The sequence below is a fragment of the Taudactylus pleione genome, unplaced genomic scaffold (assembly GCF_031769625.1).
Source record: "Taudactylus pleione unplaced genomic scaffold, aTauple2 ptg000073l, whole genome shotgun sequence".
Lineage (NCBI taxonomy): Eukaryota > Metazoa > Chordata > Amphibia > Anura > Myobatrachidae > Taudactylus > Taudactylus pleione.
In genome coordinates, this window is record NW_028284475.1 from 6,212,728 (window position 1) to 6,228,042 (window position 15,315).

At 44.2% G+C, this 15,315-nt stretch overlaps 1 pseudogene across 1 annotated transcript in view; it reads right to left on the minus strand.

Annotated features, from left to right (window-relative positions):
- Positions 1–734: 734 nt before the first annotated feature.
- LOC148532587 (NACHT, LRR and PYD domains-containing protein 12-like) overlaps positions 735–15,315 on the minus strand; it is a 32,111-nt pseudogene continuing 17,530 nt past the window's right edge. Inside the window, exons 8-10 of the transcript XR_015877709.1 lie at positions 7,610–7,780; positions 6,545–6,709; positions 735–939 (exon numbers count right to left, since the gene is read on the minus strand). The product of XR_015877709.1 is annotated as an NACHT, LRR and PYD domains-containing protein 12-like (transcript). The remainder of the gene's footprint in view (positions 940–6,544; positions 6,710–7,609; positions 7,781–15,315) is intronic.

Here is a 15,315-nt window from a genome sequence, read left to right on the forward strand (position 1 = left end):
AACTCTAACCCTTCTCCTAGTGCCAAACCCTAATCTCACCCAGCCCAACCCTTCTCCTAGTGCTTAACCCTAACCTCCCATACTGCAGCCTAACCCTTACCCTCCCCATAGTCTCTAGCCCTAACCTCACTTCTCACAGCCTAACCCTCCCCCTAGTGCCTAACCCTAACCTCCCCTCTCACAACCCAACCTAACCCTTCTCCTAGTGCTTAACCCTAACCTCCCATACTGCAGCTTAACCCTTACCCTCCCCATAATCTCTAGCCCTAACCTCACCTCTCGCAGCCTAACCTAACCCTCCACCTAGTGCCTAACCCTAACCTCCCCTCTTGCAGCCCAACCTAACCCTCTCCTAGTGCCTAGCCCTAACCTCACCTCTCGCAGCCCAACCTAACCCTCCCACCAGTGCCTAACCCTAACCTCACCTCTTGCAGCCCAACTCTAACCCTTCTCCTAGTGCCAAACCCTAACCTCACCCAGCCCAACCCTTCTCCTAGTGCTTAACCCTAACCTCCCATACTGCAGCCTAACCCTTACCTTCCTCACCTCATGCAGCCTAACCTAACCCTCCCCCTAGTGCCTAACCCTAACCTCACCTCTGGCAGCCCAACTCTAACCCTTCTCCTAGTGCTTAACCCTAACCTCACCTCTCGCAGCCTAACTCCTAACCCTCCCCTTTTATTTTCATTATGGTACGGGAACACATCATATGAGGAATATTTATTTATCACATGGGTATTCACAGGAATAGTTTGCACTAGGAAGAGACATTCAGCATAGTAAAACCCGGTAACTTTAATGCTTTGTCCAGTCTTTATCTTTCATCAGCCGTATTTCCCATTTTTTCAATCAATGTACACCTCCAGGCCCGGCTTGTGGTCTTTCAGTCTTCTTAACTTTACTCTTATTTCAGTGGACAACATGTTGTTAAAACAGAGGCTAGAAGTGAGAGTATAATATAATCTCAGCAAAGATTAGTGAATTACAATTTAAAATAAATCCGCCCACCATCAGCAACAAAAACATATTGTCCAAGATGGAAAGTAAATTATTCCCGCATAATTCTAGAGGTGACAGAAAAGTTCCCCATTTGGACATTGTGGGTATAATATTCTACATACTACTTGTTAGTCATATGTGCACTAGGCAGAGTGTTTATTTATTAGAAGCCCGGATGTCCCGGTCTGACACTACCCCTCCTGCTGGGCTCTCTCCCCAGTGATGTCCCCCTTCCGTCTCCCGGACCATCATCTCATCACCTCTAGCCTTTTACTTTCCAGGTTACATCTCCCCCCTCATAAAGCTGATCTCACCAAATGCACCCTCAGCACCCTATACCCAGCCATGTTTTCCTCCTCACTAAGCGGTCTTCTCTCCCTCCATCCCTTTCCTGACCTGACCAGGTTCTACCCCTTTATAGCTTCGCCCTTACCATCGCCCTGGACACCGCAGCCCAACTGCTCCTCTTAGCCTCTGTCAGTCCACACAGACCAACTAGAGCACTCCAGACTAGACTACAAGCTGCAGAAGTATAATCGCACTGCTGAGCGGCACTGGGGGAACTCGTGGTCAGACGACAAATTCCTTCACTTCAGATCTAGCCTCTCCTCCAACAGCCCCACACTCCAACAATCTTCTTTTAAGAAGGTAATTCAGTTAGGAGCAGGGTTTGCCGCATGGTGAAAAGCTCATGGAGCTATTTATTTCATCGTCCTTCCCCCCACACGTGCTAATCCATAGATTACGTCCAAATTGCTGGAATCTATGCAGAGTCTGCAATGAAATGCAGATTTTTCAAAATCCACCTTCTGGGGCTTACAGCATGTGGTTCCCGGATCGGGTAGCACGTTCATTTAGCTGCGGGGAAAACCCTGCACCTACCTGAATTCCCACAATTATCGTATACCCCCATCTTCAATCCCCTACATCGCTTTACTCCATTTTAAACCCTTCTCTGCCTCCCTCTTTTTTACTTTACCCTCCTCCCTCAGCGCCAGTGACTTTGAAACCCTCTCTACCGCTACCTCTCTCCTTCTGCCTGCTCCCATCTTGCCCACCTCCTCAATCTCTCCCTATCATCAGGCACTGTCCCGGCTGCATTCAAACATGCCCTTGTCTCCCCCATTCTTAAAAAACCTACCCTTGATCCTAACACTCTCTCCAACTACCGTCCCATCTCTCTCCTCCCTTTTGCCTACAAGCTCCTTGAACGTATTGTTTACAACCGCCTTACCACCTTCCTTTCCTCCCCACTCCCTGCTTGACCCTTTTCAGTCTGGCTTCCGTTCTCTCCACTCCACTGAAACTGACCTCACAAAAGTCAGCAACGACCTCCTTGCTGCCAAATCCAAGGGCCACTACTCTCTACTTATTCTCCTTGACCTCTCTGCTGCTTTCGACACTGTGGACCACCCTCTACTTTGCAAATCCTTCACTTCCTTGGTCTTCATGACACTGCCCTCTCCTGGCTAAACTCCTACCTCTCTGACCGATCCTTCTGTCTCCTCTCATGACTCCTCTTCTTCTCCACAGCCTCTTACAGCAGGTGTACCACAAGGTTCTGTTCTTGGACCTCTCCTTTTCTCACTTATACATCCTCTCTAGGTGAACTCATCAGCTCTTTTGACCTCCAATATCATCTCTATGCTGATGATACTCAGATCTACCTTTCCTCCCCTGACTTCTCCCCCTCTCTACTGACTAGTATCTCCAACTATCTCTCTGCCATCTCTTCCTGGATGTCCCAGCGATTTCTTAAACTTAATATGTCTAAGACTGAGTTGATCATTTTCCCACCCCCCAACATATCCACACTTCCCACCATTTCTTTAACAATTGATGGCACAACTATCTCCTCTAGCCCCAAAGTGCGCTGTCTTGGAGTTATCCTAGTGTCGAAGCCGGATAATTGGCTGAAACAGGATCGGTTTAAAATTAAATCTGTGCGACGCCATTTTGCAAATGGCAATGAGACGCCATTTTGAGACTGGCCGCCCAGCGCCATTTTAGTGAATCTCGCCCATTATAAGTACATACGGCGATGCTATTATATAGCGTCGTGCGTTTCCCATGCAATAGAAAGAAGTTAAAAGTCCTCACCACATAAATACAGACAGTCACTAGGGCTCTATTTACTACAATCCGCATATTGAATGCAGATTGGTGTGTGATATTAACGACTGAATTCGCATTGCAAATTCAGTGGGAGACCAGAGGGGACTCATCACCGGAGGCCCGATCACCGGTGCCTGGAATCAGCTAAGTAATTTTTTTTATTTTTTTTTACATTAATCAGCTTGCGGTCTGTTTAGACCACACAGCTGATTACAGGGACAGACTCCTGACTCTGCTCTCCCCGTTAGAGCAGGGCAGGAGGCCAGTAACCGGGGGAGACCCTGGGTAATGCCACCTCCAGGTGGCGTTATTATCACAGGGCTTTCCCCGAAATTTTTTCACATTTTATTTTTTGTAACTCTGGTCGGATCACATTTCCCATTACAGTTATGGGAAATGCGATCTGCTTACTAAGAATAAGTGATACTTAGGGGTTGGAGCAGAATTTTACGAATTCTACTCCAATTGCCCTGTAATAACTATAGGTGATACTAAAATAATGTGAAAAGGGTGTGAAAACACCCTTTTTCACTTTATTTTAGTAAAATAATGTTAATAAATAGAGCCCTAAAACATATAAAATGATTATCCCTGCAAAACACATACCATGGTGCACTCCCCAAACACATAGTCGAACAGCGCTAACTAGCGTCTTTTCTCAATTCCCCAATACTTACACACTGCACACTTACATAAAAGGTTCCCTAGCATTAAAGTGTAATATTCAAGGTTTATTCAGTAATTATTAATGTTGTGTAATAAATGTTATTTGATATCTAAGGTTTAGTACATGGTAAGCAGACTGTGTTTGGTGTTGTACTGATTCACTGTGTCTCAACAGATTTCCGGTATCAGCGGTGAGAAGATCGCAACATGCGTCTGCAAACTATGGACTATAGAGAGTTAAAACATTAAAATGTACTCTGTAATGTTATTAGCTTAGATTAGCATGCAGTGGGAAAAAGGACACAAAGGGCTGTTAGAGGCTGTTTTGTGTCCATTCGAACTGACCTATGAACTATCCTGTAACAGAAGCACCTTTAAGAAGAACCAATGTAATCATGCCAAACTTGTCTATTGTATTGCCTATCCCTGTAAAGAGTATATATGTGGGCTCTCTGAACTCAGACCTCATTTATTTACTGTGCGACTCATTACGCTAAATAGCGACAATTTTAGAAGGTATAGACAGGATTACATAGAGGTTTTAATTAGGTATCCATAGTAGACTCCTCCTTCTCCTGTAAACCACATATCCAGAATCTCTCGCAGTCCTGTCGTTTTCATCTTAAAAATATTTCCAAGATTAGACCCTTTCTCACCCAGGAAGCCACTAAAACCCTCATACACTCATTGGTCATCTCCAGATTGGACTACTGTAACCTCTTCCTATCTGGCCTCCCCAACTCCCTTCTCTTCTCTTCCCTCTCCTGTCTGTCCTCAGTGCTGCTGCTCGGCTCATCTTCCTCTGAAAACACTCTGCATCTGCCTTCCCTCTCCTACAAGCCTTCCCTTCCCTTTCAGAACCCTATTTAAGGTTCTCACACTCACTTACAAAGCCCTCAACAATTCCTCTCCCATTTACATCTCGGATCTCATCTCCCTTCACTCTCCTGTCCGCCCTCTTCGTTCAACAAATGCACGCCGCCTTTCATGCCAGCTGATTACTTCCTCCCACTCCCGCCTCCAAGATTTTGCCCGCGCTGCTCCTCACCTTTGGAACTCTCTCCCTCTCCCCATCAGACTCTCCACCTGTCTACAATCCTTCAAACGGGCTCTCAAGACCCACTACTTCATCAAAGCCTTCCAGCTCTCATCTTAACTTGCTGCTACATACTCCTTCCTCCCTGCCTACCCCATCTGTGTCACACCTGTTTGTTTGTCCCTCCCCTTAAGAATGTAAGCTCTTATGAGCAGGGCCCTCTACCCTCTTGTGCTTCTCCTAACTCTACTTTCATCTACTTCTTACTCCCCACTAGGACACCTAACACTTGGTTGCTTTGCTCCTATTGTACATTGTAAGGCGCTGCGGAACACTTGTGGCGCCATATAAATAAATGATGATAATAATAATAATAATAACCCATTTCACACCCACAATTGATGCTATCAACCTTACTCAGCCCTGTCTCCAACTGCCTATCCATCCTGTCCTTCTACCACACTACTGTCTCCACCTTACCCCTCTATACCTGCGGAGTATCCCAAGGTTCTGTTCTTAGCCACCTTATGTTTTTCCTTTACACTTCCTCATTTGGGGGTCTATTCATGATGTTAATTATCGGGAGCCCGATAATTACAAGTCTAACTTGATGCGAGTGTTGGAGCAATTCATCATTGCTCCGACGCGGAGACAGCTTATCCGAAAATCAGCTGTCTCCCTGAAGTGTTTCACGGTTACTTCTTCGGAACAGTGACTAGTGCCCATGCATGAGCTCTTCGCAACTCGAGACTCCTTTTCATAGGGAAGGAGCGGGTTGCGGGTTTGGAGCGAGAGCAAAAGCCATCTGAAGATGGAAAATACTCCTACACTCAGGCTCCAAAAATATTGTATTTTCGGAGCTAGATTAATTCTGTCCCCATACTAGTGTATGGGGACAACGGACATTCCGGGAGACAAAGGTAAGCAGGAGATATCTGTAATACTAGTGTATGGGGACAGCGGCCATTCCGGGAGAGGAAGGTAAGCAGGAGATATCTGTGATACTAGTGTATGGGGACAGCGGGCCATTCCGGGAGAGGAAGGTAAGCAGGAGATCTGTGATACTAGTGTATGGGGACAGCGGGCCATTCCACAAGAGGAAGGTAAGCAGGAGATATCTGTAATACTAGTGTATGGGGACAGTGGGCCATTCCACAAGAGGAAGGTAAGCAGGAGATATTTGTGATACTAGTGTATGGGGACAGCGGCCATTCCGGGAGAGGAAGGCAAGTAGGAGATATCTGTGATACTAGTGTATGGGGACAGTGGGCCATTCCACAAGAGGAAGGTATCTGCGATATCGCTTGCTTTACCTTCTTGATGAATGGCCCGAAAACTTAAAGTTCTATAATTGCAGGTGAAAATGTTCATTTTCACCTGCTATTGTAGATGGTGAATAGAGCCCTTAGTGATCTCATCATTTCCTTCAACCTCTTATGACCATCTAAATTTTTCGCTCCTCCTCTAAACGTTCTCCTTCTGTCATCTCTCTAGTCTCTGACTGTCTCTCGGTCATCTTCTCCCGGATTTACCAGCATTTTCTCAAACTCAATACGTCCTTCACAATCTTTCACTACCTATTTTTGTGCAACATAGAATGAAAATAACACAAAGCAGGACATTAAGGATAGCACACCCTGGGGAAAACCGGAGCCAGTGAGCTGTATAAGATTCCGTCCTGAGACTGTGTAAGACACAATATCACTGGCTGGTCTTTGTGCTACGTACCTGATTTCTTTGAGGCTGGGTGACCTCAGTATTAGTTCCTCGATGTAACCGGCTCCAGCATCTGAAAATGTATTATTGCTCAGTTCAAGGTTGGTGAGCCTGGTGTTATTACTCAGTGATACCAGTAACTGTAAGTGTTCATCTTCCAGCGAACAACATTGGAGCCTGTCAAACAATAAGAAATTGCAAAAAGGCTTCATAGTCACCATGTATTTTTACAATTACACATTAGATGAAGCTGTTACACAAAAACAAAAGCAATCCTTCAAAATGTACACATAACACAAAAAAGTGAAACAAAGAACACTGACACAAGGGACCCAAAAACTGCAGTTGGCACTCCGAGTGTCCTCCATGGTCCCATAAAATCCTTTGTATCTCAAGAACTGTTGAACACAGTGGCTAGCATTGTTGTAGGACATTATTATATTACATTGTACCAAACCAGATCCTTAGGATATGCGAGCAATAAATAAAAAACACATAAGGGTCATACATTAACAATTAAAACCTTTACTAGAAATAAATCATGGCAGTAACTTAAATCATTTGAAAATCAAATCAATAAAAATATATATAACAAGGATATGGAACAATATTAATCATTAAAAATATGTTTTGGCTTATACTGGGACAAAGATTAATAGGAGAGTGCACTGTTCCATTCTGTGGATAATAAATTGTATTCCAGCAAATAAATAAACCTCTGATGAAGTTATGAACTCACCATAATGAAACGCGTCAGTGGGTCATATTATTTGTAACCTTTTGAATCTTCTCCTGCGATGGCTGCTCTCATGGGTTAGCAGTATAGGGTTTTTATAGTTTTTTTTTATCACATATTAAAACCTGGGTATTATTGAGCTAAATTGGAAAAGTGGTCTTTCTGGCATGAAATTACATTGGACTAATGCAGAAATGTTTGCTGATGATCTGGTAGGTGACCTGGAAAACGTGAGTTGTTTGGGGTCCTGAGCAGGGAGTTTGAGAACCACTGGTTAACGACACAAATCAAGGCCAAAATGTAACGATGATGACATACTGCATTAATGTGGTTATACTCACAGTAATTCCTCTATACAGCAGGATGGACTGGACAGTGCGGTTATTAAATCGCTGAAGTGAGGTCCAGCCAAGTCGTTATAGGTTAAGGACAGCACCCGCAGAGACTGGTTATTAGTTATTGCAGATGCCAGCAGGGAGCAGGAACTGTCCGTCAGACCACAACTGGTTAGGCTGGAGAAAAAGAAAAGCAGCATACAGTACTATAGAGAGAACTGGATCATGTACAATATTAGAACCTCTTATTCAGTCTTTTTTTTAAATACTGACGCCTTTTGCCATCACTGGCTTATAGGGGAATAATTCCTAAAAAATGTAGATACAGGAAATTATCCTCAACGTAAATGAATTGTTGCATATTCTATTGTTAAAAATAACTCTGATTAGGTAATGAAAATAGCTGTATTTTCTGTTTTAGAATATTAACACGATCTATTCCTTGTGTGTTGGCTATACACATTGCAGAATGCCCTGCCACAGTTTTGCTATTTGGCCATGCTAAAACTGTTGCAAGACATGCTGGGATGTCTAGTTCAACAACAGCTGGAGGGCCTCTTATTGCCCACCCCTGCTCTAGGGCTTTATACTAGAATGAGCAGGACCCTCCCTACTCTTTGTATGTATGTTTTCCCCACTGGCTGAAGCTGTGGAGGACTCTGGCACCTTACAAATCACTGATCATATTACAATTAATAATAATTGACAATAAAATAGTCTGCAAATTGAATTAAACCAGATGAGAAAATGCTGCACCTATGAACACTGGTTTTGGGAATTGTATGTATTCATGATGTGCTGAGAAAAAAGGATTAAAAAGGCCAAATGAACTAAGCAGCAGCTTCTTCAAGCCAACATTTTTGGGCAATTTTGACCCCGAAATTTAAAACGGCAATAATATTAATTGTACAACATGCCTAGTTTAACATTTTTTATTAAATTGAGTAAATTTTTATTGGTTTATAGATATACATTAACAAATGACCAAACAAAATAAATAATAAAAAATATATAATAAAAAAAAATTATATTATATACATATATATTATATATATATATACACATATACATATACACATACATACATACACACAATCAAATAACAGTATCTGGAATATAAAACCTAGATCTACAAACTGCATCCCAGATCCATTGCTTATAAAAAATATAATATTAATCTGTATACCAAAACAAAAAACCTAGAGGAAAAAAAAATAAAATATAATTAATATTAATATATATATATATATATATATATATATATATATATATATTAGGGGTGTGCACCGGCCACTTTTCGTGTTTTGTGTTTTTTGTTTTTGGATCTGGATCTTTCTTCGTGTTTTGGATCTGGATTGGTTTTGTCAAAACCACCCTTCCGTGTTTTGGGTTCTGGGTTTTGTGTTTTGGATCTGGATTTTTTTGAAAAAAAGCATAAAAACAGCTAAAATCACAGAATTTGTAGGTTTTTCTGCTCCTATGCTATTATTAACCTCAATAACCTTAATTTCCACTCATTTCCAGTCTATTCTGAACACCTCACACCTCACAATAGTGTTTTTATGTCCAAAAGGTTGCACCGAGGTAGCTGGATGACTATGCTAAGCGACACGAGTGGGCGGCACAAACACGTGACCCATCTAGGCGTGATACTGCAGTGGCAGACAGGATGGCAGTTTGAAAAACTAGGCCCCAAACTGTACATAATGCAAAGAAAAAAAAGAGGTGCAAGATGGAATTGTCCTTGGGCCCTCCCACCCACCCTTATGTTGTATAAACAGGACATGCACATTTTAACAAACCAATCATTTCAGCGCCAGGGTCTGCCACACAACTGTGGCTGAAATGATTGGTTCGTTTGGGCCCCCACAAAACAAGCTGGCAATTAATCTGTCCCTGCACAAACTGGCTCTACGGAGGCAAGATGTCATCCTCATCCTCCTCATCCACCGATTCCTCACCCTCTTCAGTGTGTACATCCTCATCCTCACAAAGTATTAACTCGTCCCCACTTGAATCCACCACCACAGGTCCCTCTGTACGTTCTGGAGGCTGGTCTCCCTGGAAGAGCTGATAATTCATTTTGATGAACATCATCTTCTCCACATTCTGTGGAAGCAACCTCCTACGCCTTTCGCTGACAAGGTTCCCGGCTGCACTAAACACTCTTTCGGAGTACACACTGGGAGGGGGGGCAACTCAGGTAAAATAGAGCCAGTTTGTACAGGGGCCTCCAAATTGCCTCTTTTTCCTGCCAGTACAGGTATGGACTGTCTGACATGCCTACTTGGATGCTGTCACCGATGTAATCCTCCACCATTCTGTCAATGGTGACAGTATCATATGCAGTGACAGTAGACATGTCAGAAATTGTTGCCAGGTCCTTCAGTCCGGACCAGATTTCCAAACTTGGTCCTGCCTGCCCTGCATCACCGCCAGCGGGTTGCTTAGGATACCTAAGTTTTTTCCTGGCAGCCCCAGTTGCGGGAGAAAATGAAGAACGAGCTGTTGACGTGTCACGTTCCGCTTCAGCTGACAGTGTGTTCACCAGCAGGTCTTTGCACCTCTGCAGGCTTGTGTCGGCCGGAAAGAGAGACACCACATAGGCTTTAAACCTAGGATCGAGCACGGTGGCCAAAATGTAGTGGTCTGATTTCAACAGATTGACCACCCTGGAATCCTGGCAAAGCGAATGAAGGGCTTCATCCACAAGTCCCACATGCCGAGCGGAATCGCTCCGTCTTAGCTCCTTCTTCACTTTCTCCAGCTGCTTCTGCAAAAGCCTGATGAGGGGAATGACCTGACTCAAGCTGGCAGTGTCTGAACTGACTTCACGTGTGGCAAGTTCGAAGGGCTGGAGAACCTTGTACAACACGGAAATCATTCTCCACTGCGGTTGAGTCAGGTGCATACCCCCTCCTTTGCCTATGTCATAGGTGGATGTATAGGCTTGAATGGCCTTTTGCTGCTCCTCCATCCTCTGAAGCATATAGAGGGCTGAGTTCCACCGCGTCACAACCTCTTGCTTCAGGTGATGGCGGGGCAGGTTCAAGAGTGTTTGCTGGCGCTCCAGTCTTCGGCACGCAGTCGCTGAATGGCGAAAGTGGCCTGAAATTTTTCGGGCCACCAAAAGCGTCTCCTGCACGCCCCTGTCGCTTTTCAGAAAATTCTGCACCACCAAGTTTATTGTGTGAGCAAAACATGGGACATGCTGGAATTTGCCCAGATGTAATGCCCGCACAATATTGGTGGCGTTGTCAGATATCACAAATCCCCAGGAGAGTCTAAGTGGGGTAAGCCACTGGGCGATGATTTCCCTCAGTTTCTCTAAGAGGTTGTCGGCGGTGTGCCTCTTACTGAAACCGGTGATACACAGCGTAGCCTGCCTTGGAACAAGCTGGCGTTTCTGAGATGCTGCGACTGGTGACGCTGCTGCTGTTGCTGCGTAAGGTGATACATCTACCCAGTGGGCTGTCACAGTCATATAGTCCTTAGTCTGCCCTGTTCCACTTGTCCACATGTCCGTGGTTAAGTGGACATTGGGTACAACGGCATTTTTCAGGACACTGAGGACACTTTTTCTGACGTTTCTGTACAGTCTCGGTATCGCCTGCCTAGTGAAGTTGAATCTAGACGGGATTTGGAACCGGAGACACACTACCTCCAGCAATTGTCTAAATCCCACTGCACTAATGGCGGATACCGGACGCACGTCTAACACCAACATAGCAGTCAAGGCCCCAGTTATACGTTTTGCTTCAGGATGACTGCTGTCGTACTTCATCCTCCTCGCTAAGGACTGTTGGAGGGTCAATTGTTTAGTAAAAGTAGTGGTGTTCCTACTTCCTCTCTGGGATGATGAACGACTCCCAGCAGCAGCAACAGCGGCAGCAGGAGGCGTAGCAATGCAGGATCCTCCGGAAGAATCCGGGATAGGAGAGTCAGTCATGCCAGTGACATGGCCTGCAGGACTACTTCCGATCCTGACTAAGGAGGAAATTGACGAGGAGGGAGTTGACGGTGTGGTTTGCAGGCGCTTGGATACAACAGGACAACGGGATTTAGGTGTCCCTGGACTGCTTACGGTCTTAGCCAAAGTTTCTGAACTTGACAGTAACTTATTATGAACGCGCTGCAGGTGCCGTATAAGGGAGGATGTTCCTAGGTGGTTAACGTCCCTACCCCTACTTATTCCACCTTTACATAAGGTACATATGGCAAGACAGTTGTTGTCCGGATTTGGATAGAAATATTGCCAGACCAAAGAGGTGGAATGTTTGGTCTTCTGCCCAGGCATGACCGTGATGGGCTTTTTCATCCCACGGACAACAACTGTCTCCCCCGGAGCCTGATTTAAACAAACCACATCACCATTAGAATCCTCCTCGCCAACTTCCTCCTCAGCGCCAGCTACACCAGTATCCTCATCCTGTTGTACTTCAACAGTGACATCTTCAATTTGCATATCAGCAAGTGGACTGTGGGTGCTCCTTTCAGCACTTGCAGGGGGCGTGCAAATGGTAGAAAGAGCCACCTCTCCCCGTCCAGTGCTGGGAAGGTCAGGCATCGCAACCACCACCACACTTGGACTCTCCTTGGGGATTTGTGATATCTTCTTAGAAAGCACAGTTCTTCGCTGTGCTTTTGCCAGCTTAACTCTTTTGATTTTTTTAGTGGGAGGAGGGCTTCCATCGTCATGTGAAGCTGAACCACTAGTCATGAACATACTAGGGATCGACCTTAGCCGTTCCTTGCCACTCCGTGTCGTAAATGGCATATTGGCAAGTTTACATTTCTCTTCAGCTGATTTAAATGTCTTTTTCAAGGTCATTTTCCTGAACTTTGCCATTTGGGATTGTATGTGCCCTCTACTATGACATTGGGCATCGGCCTTGGCAGACGACGTTGATGGCATGTTATCGTCTATGTCATGACTAGTGGCAGCAGCTTCAGCACTAGGAGGAAGTGGTTCTTGATCTTTCTCTATTTTATTTTTATCGGAGAAAGTTTGGTCCTCCATTTATGTTATATCGATTTGATATATACGTGCGGCTAAACACAGAAAATAATTTTTTTTTTGGTTTGGACTGGAGTGTACTTTGGGGGTTACAGCACCCTTTAACGGTCAAGCCAGCCGGCCCTTTACTTATGACACAGGCGCACGCTTGGCACTACTTTGTTGATGCACGTGCGGCTACTGCGCACACAATTCACAAACACAGAAAATAATTTTTTTTTGGTTTGGACTGGAGTGTACTTTGGGGGTTACAGCACCCTTTAACGGCCAAGCCAGCCGGCCCTTTACTTATGACACAGGCGCACGCTTGGCACTACTTTGTTGATGCGCGTGCGGCTACTGCGCACACAAATCACAAACACAGAAAATATATTATTTTTTTAGCACTTGGGGGGAGCACCCCTGATGACAGAGCACCCCCTGGACAACACTACAGCACCCCTTTAGGACTGGGACACTGCACAGGACTTTGGAGTGGACACAGCCCCTATGGAGAACTGACTGCACAACACAGTCCAGCCAGCCCCTATGGACTTTGAAGTAGTGGACACAGCCCCTATTAACAACAGCAGCACAGCACAACACAGCCAGCCCCTATGGACTTTGAAGTAGTGGACAACAGCAGCACTACACTACACTACACTACACAGCCCTAACTCCCACCCTCCCTCTTCACTGTCCACAGCCAAGTGAGAAAATGGCGCCTACGCGGGTACCTTATATAGGATCCAAAACCCGCGAGACTCGGAAGGCGGGATGATGACGTTTTGCCTCGATTTCAGATCCGAGTCAGGCGGGAAAAGTCGAGCCTGACTCGGATCGGACTCGGATCAGGGGGGCTCGGGAGGGTTCAGATTTCAGAAATCCGAACCCGCTCACCCCTAATATATATATATACACACATATATATATATACACACACATTATTTATATATATATATATATATATATATATATATATACACACACACACACACAAAATACATACATATAAAAAAAAAAAAATACCACACTATACAAATATTGGAATATTGTCAAAAATAACACCTGAAAAATTGGCAAAATCAACTAGATCCCAATAAATTCTGCTCTCAACTTATCACACAGCACATTACCACCAAGAAAATAATAATCTACCTCATTATCCTAACAATAATATACCGGTCAATCATTAGGCAGTGCACGGACATAACAGGATTTAAGCCAACTGCTCCAGATACGTTCATACTTCTTCTCAGCTTTGCGACAAATAAACACATGTTTTTCATGTTCAACAGTGGTACGGACCAAGGACAGCCAAGCATTATAATCTGGTCCTGTAGGAGCCATCCACGACCGAGCCACACATACCTTAGCATTACATTGACAATGTATTGCTTAAGATATCTGTCCACTACCTCATCGTCCATAGAGCCTAAACAGCACGTCAATGGTGTAGCTAATGTGGGAGCAATACCTGTATTGGACAAAACTCTCAGAACCTTATTCCAAAAAATGCTAACCACCGGACAATCCCATAGAAGGTGCCAGAAAGTACCGTTACTAATTTCACACTTAGGGCATATGTCAGATGCTCTCCCCCCAAATTTTAGCAAACGAACAGGAGTTAAATAGGTACGGTGTAAAATAAACAGTTGAATCTGTTGAAATCTTATAGAAGTTGTGGAAATACGAGGAGCTTCTAGAGCATTATCCCATTCCGTATCACTTATAAGGCCAATATCTCTCTCCCACTTTGATCTAAGATGTGGTAAACTATCCTTATGATAAGAAGACAATATATAGGAGTATAAGTAAGAAAGCGTCTTCCGGGGACCTAAAGATAAAAGGAATGACTTCAATGGGGATATTTGAATTAGAGGAGGGCCATCTGAAAATTGAGCCGAGAGAGCATGCCGTAATTGTAAATATCTATAGAAATATGATTGAGGGAGATGATGAGCTTCTTGGAGTTGGCAAAAGATTTAAGAATTGAAGTGTCATATAAATGACCCAATGTAGTTACACCCTTAGAACCCCATGTCACCTCAAGCTGTAAAGAGGCCAGTTCAGGTAATATACGATAACTACATAGAGAATTGTCTGGATCTAATCCCGTAAACTGTAGAATACTAGATAACAATTTCCATATCTTAATAGCTTGCATCAACAGGGGAGGGCCTTTCTGTATAATTCTACCCGCAAGCAAGGCCTGTAATGGTGTAAAGTTAGGGAAAATCTGAGAAACCAACAAAAACGTGCAGGGCATTAGGGGAGTCATCTTGAAGCCATAACCGTATATGTGCCATCTGCGCCGCATAATAATAAAATTTGAAATTTGGAAGGGCCAAACCTCCCCCAGACCTACATCGGGTCAGAGCTGCCAATTGAATACGTGGTCGACGATTCACCCAGACCAATGAAGAAAGAAGACTATTCAAACGCCTAAACAATGTATCTGTAATAAAAACAGGAGAATGCTGCAAAATGTACACAAATTTTGGCTGCACCACCATCTTTATTAAGTTAATTCTACCAGTAACGGTAAGAGGGAGCCGGCGCCAGGACTGAAATTTGCCCTTTAAGTAGACAAACAGGTGCTCAACATTCAATACTATATAGTCCTTTGGGGAATTAGTTATCCAGATACCTAAATATTTAAATTTATTTACCCAATAGAGAGGGAGAGTGATAATGGGAACAGTCGGATACAACC